Source organism: Excalfactoria chinensis, chromosome 3 (assembly GCF_039878825.1).
Source record: "Excalfactoria chinensis isolate bCotChi1 chromosome 3, bCotChi1.hap2, whole genome shotgun sequence".
Taxonomy (NCBI): domain Eukaryota; kingdom Metazoa; phylum Chordata; class Aves; order Galliformes; family Phasianidae; genus Excalfactoria; species Excalfactoria chinensis.
The window spans coordinates 3,244,585-3,249,635 of NC_092827.1; positions in this window are offsets into that span (position 1 = coordinate 3,244,585).

Below are 5,051 nucleotides of genomic sequence, written 5' to 3' on the forward strand. Positions count from 1 at the left end.
TTGGGGGGGGGGGGAGGGAGGGAGGGAAACTGAGCTCTCGTCGTACCCAAAAGTTTATATATCTGAATTATTGTAATTAAAATCGAAAGCAGAATTTGGGGATGCGGCGGAGAGCGGGGAAAATCAATCGATCAATTAACGAGGAAATCAATAAATGAAGAAGTCAATCTCGGATTGAATCGCTGTGATTGAGGGGCGAAACGAAATCACGGAGCCGCAAACGAAACGGGGCCGGACGGTTCTTCGGGCAACGAACCGCGTCCTTCCCACGCCGATCCTCACCCAGGGACGGTCAGCGGCCGCTCCGGGGCCGTTTTCTCTCGCATGGGAACGGTGGATGCGAACAGCGAGAGGGATCGGGGCTGCGGACGGAGGGCGAACTCATTTCCAAGTTGCTTCGCGGGACCGCGCTGAGAATTGTTTCAAAATCGCTCACACGCACACAAATAAAAATGTTTAGAGAGGAAACGAAGCAGGAGGGAAATGTTTCAGAGCGGGATAAGGGATAAATTGGGTGAACGCAGCCGGCGGATGAACGGGTAAATGGATGGAGAGGGAAATGCGCCAAACGCGCAGGGGTATTTTTAAAGGATTTTGTTGTTGTTCTTAGCCGGGAGGGATCTGTGTGCCCTGCGAGGGCGGTCGGAGGGGTCTGCCCTGAGGCGGGGGTACAGTCCTGCTGCATAGAGCCGGGACAACCCGTGCCCGGCTATAGGAACGTGCCCCGGATCGTGACATTATATATATGTACCCATTTGGTATAGATCTATAAATCTACGGATCGATGGGTCTGTGGGTCTATAGATCTATAGGTTTATAGAGCCATAGGGTTATAGATGCATAGGTTTGTAGAGCTGTAGGGTTATAGGTCTGTGTGTTCGTAGAGCTGTAGTTTTCTCGTCTATAGGGCCGGGGAGCGGCAGCTCGGGGCTTCGCGCAGCGCTAGTGCGGAGCAACCGGAGCAATGTGGGGTGCGGAGAGGGGGGGTCTCGAGGAAAAGGGGAGCAGGGGGAAGCTGGCCTGGCTGCCACCGGCTTTGGGGCACGATCGGGCCGGGCGGGAGGAGCCCTGCGAGAACGGAGATGTCTCGGGGCGGCACCGCGGCTCCGGGAGCCGCCTCCCTCCGTCCTGTTGGGTATTTGGGACCGGAGGTTGGGAGCTGCCGATCCCCTGCCTAGCAGCTCTTTGTGCCTCCCCCCCCCCCCCCCGACCTCTCCGGGGGGACTGGAGTAAAAAAGGAACCCCCCTCGAGCACCAAACCCCGCTGTCAAATTTAGGGCTGAATCCGCCTTTCCAAAGGCTGCTGGGTTTGGGAGAAGGAGAGCACCGCGCTCCCCCCATGCCCCCCCCAGGAGTGCGTGTCAAAGCTGGAGAGGGCCCCGCTCGGCCCCCCGCTTTATCACATCCCCCGTCGCACCTCCAGAGCCGCTTTCCTAAACAAACCTCACATCTGTTTACCGGCCGGCAGCGGTCTTAAAGCCGCCTCCCCCCCCCTCCCCATTCCTCTCGCTCTCCCCTCCTTACAGGCCAGGTACCGCCGCTAGGGATGTCCAAAGAGTGCGATGGCTCAGTGGCTTTTTAATATCGTTTTTGCCCCTCTCTGCAGCTCCTAAATATTACCTTATTGCTCTTCTTTCCTGACTTCATTTTCTTTCTCCGTGGGAAATAAAACGCAAACGAGGTGGAGCTGAGGCTGAGGAGGACGGAGGAGGGGATTGATGCCGAGCAGTGCTTTGAGGAGCACAAAGATATATATGGCCATATAGCCATATATTACACAGCCACCTACCTCTCTATTTATCCATTTATCCATGGAGACATACAGATATATGTTGAACAACCCATTTAGCCATACAGTCCTATGGCCATATATTGTACACTACTCATTTGCTTACCCATGTAGCCCTATAGACATGTGCTATACAGCTATCAAGCTCTCTACTCATCTACCCCCATTTATTAATGTAGTCCTATAGCCATAGCCATACATACTATGCAGCCACCTAACCATCTACTCATCTACCCATTTAGCCATGTAGTCCTATAGATGTATATTGCACATCTGCCTGTTTATTTAGCCATATAGCTATAGCCATACAGCTACATACTGTACACTACTCACCTACCCATTTACTCCCTTAGCCATATAGCCCTATAGCTATGTACTGCACACTACTCTTTCACTCTCATCTCTCCACACATCTATACATTGTACAGTCATCTAGACATCTGCTCAAATACACATCTGCTCCTTTATCCCTCTGTCCTTCTATCCATTTATCCCCCTATCTATTTATACACCTATCCATCTACCCATGTACTGCATGGCCATCTAACCACGTGTCTGTAACACTGCAGTTATCCCTATGTATATTTGTTTCTTGCTGCCTACTTCCCCAGATTCCCATTTATTTATCTCTATATACCTACCCATGTGTAGGGTAGTCTCTCTACTTGGTCTATCTCTCTACGCACCCCTTCCTAGACACCCCTACCCATCTCTGTATGTCTCCCTTTGTGCCCCCCTCCCTCTTAACACCCAATTAGGGGTCTCCTTCCCCATCACAGCCCCACAAGGCTGCCCACACCCCACACTTATGGGTCTGCCTGCACCCTGACCCACACTATGCTGTGCAGTGCCGGGGGGGGGGGGGCTGCGGTGGGGCTGGGGCTGTCAGCCCCTATTGATGAGGTGTGGGCTGATGGCGGGGAGTGGCTGGGGGGGGGAGGTCGGCTCCAGTCCAGACTCCCCGGCGCTGGGGTCAGTGCCCCGGCTGCCCCGACGTCTCGGCAGCACCGGGCACGGGCCGGGAGCTCCGTGTTTGTGCTGATGTTCAGGGCATTGCCAAAGGCCAGAGCCACGTGGAGTGCTCTCATGTGAGCGATGGAGGAAGGAGGTGGTGTGGGGACGCAAGGGTGGGTGGGACTGAGTGATAGCGCTGAAGGTTCTTTTGTTGTTGGGATGGATGGGAAGAGACAAAAAAACAACCCCCAAAACCCCACCCCAAGGGGTGACCACTTTAAAGCTGGGAAACTTAAATAAAGAGTTATTAAACAGCCATAAAATCATCTGTTGTGGCACGGAGGGATGTGGTTTAGCGTGGTGCGAAGGGCTGATGGTTGGACTGGATGATCTTAGACACCTTTTCCAACCACAATGATTCGATGACTCTGTGATACTACAATTCTATGCATTGTTTTAATAGGGCTTGAGATTCCTGTGCAGTCTGAAGGTGATGATGTCTTTTTTGGGGCATCTTCCCCTCTGGACCCAGACCCAACCCCCAAGTGCAGAGCTCAGCCTTGGGTTTACAAGGGGATCCCAATTCACACAGCTCTGGGTGTGAAAAGCTTCTGTTCCTGCACTGAGAGGCACACTCAGCTCTGCATATGCGGAGGATCCTTTGGTGTTGGGGTGTTCTGGATCACAGCCTACATAAGCAGAACTGGTGTGCCCTAAAAAACCGGTCCTACGTCTCCAAACCTTTGGATTAGATCAAACCTCCATGCGATCTGCACCACTGTTTCTGGAGCTGAGGTGACATCACGAGCATTTTATCCCTTTTAAAAACACATCCCCGGCTCTCCAGAAACATGCCACAGAAACCTGCTCAGAGCAGCCCCCAGCGCTGCTGCTCCCCAGCCAAGAGAACCTTGCAGACTTCCCCAGATTAGCTCATCTCAATAGGAATTCAGACTATGCTGCTGAGATTCCTATGCCTGTACAAATAAAGCTCCCAACTTCCACCGGAGAAGAGCCTGCTTGCTTTCTGCTTCTCCCCTATGGGTTTTATACTGCAAAGCAAACCATAGAATGATAGAATCATAACATGGCCCGGGTTGAAAAGGTCCACAGTGACCATCTGGTTTCAACCCCCTGCTATGTGCAGGGTCACCAACCGGCAGACCAGGCTGCCCAGAGCCACATCCAGCCTGGCCTTGAATGCCTGCAGGGATGGGGCATCCACAGCCTCCTTAGGCATTGCTGAGTTTAATACTGTTGGTGTGTACAAGCACACAGCTTATGCCATGCTGCGAACACTGAACAGGTTGGAAAACCATGGGTGAAGGTGGTGTTCCATCAGCTGGGTCCACATCATGGGGAAAAAAAATGAGAATATAGTGTAATTGGAAAAGGTAGCCTGAGAGGTCATTTTATCATCAAATGATATTGCTACCATTAGGCAAAACTCCAGTGCAGCACATTGTGGAATTTGTTCATAGATCATTAATCTAGTGTTGATGTCATTAATGAACAGCAGTACCTGTTGGGCAAGGTGCTTGGGGACATTTGCTGCTCTGATTTCTTGTGCATCCTTTCCGCCATCACTCAGAGCTGAAGGAAAGCTGGCTGAGTGACAGGGGGCACTGCTGGGCATTGCCCAAATTCTATCATTTTGTAATAGGAGTGGAAAAATAGTAGAAAGAGGAGAGGGGGATCCTGGGATTGTGTTTTCCTGCTGCAGCTTGGTACTGGGGTACTGGGATCTGGGTGGGTGCTGGGAAGGTGCGGGGGGTCCAACATAGAATCACAGAACTGAGTTGGAAGGGCCCCTTCAAGGCCATCTGTCCCACTGCCTGCACTGAACAGGGACACCCACAGCTCCATCAGTGCTCAGAGCCCATCCAGCCTGACCTTGGCTGTCTGCAGGGATGGGGCACCACCGCCTCTCTCAGCAACCTGAACCAGTGCCTCACCTCCCTTATTGTTGACACCTTCTTCCTTATATCCAGTCTAAATCTCCTGTCTTATTGTTTGAAACCATTTCCCCTTGTCGTGTCACAACAGAACCTGATGAAGAGTCCGTCCCCTTCTCCTCATCTGTTGGCCTTAAGTGGGACTTCTGCACGATGGACATCATGAGCTGTGTCCTGCACCTGCTTGTGTCTCATAGCCATCCTGAGCTCCATTTGGCTTAGTGTTCTTGTTAGGGGTGTAAAAATAGCAGTGCAGGAGGAGCAGGTAGGCAGGGAGAGGGTGCAGCTTTATTTCAGACCAGCTGATGTCTTTGGGAAAAGCCACATCTGCCCCTCCTCGTTTTTAGGGTGAG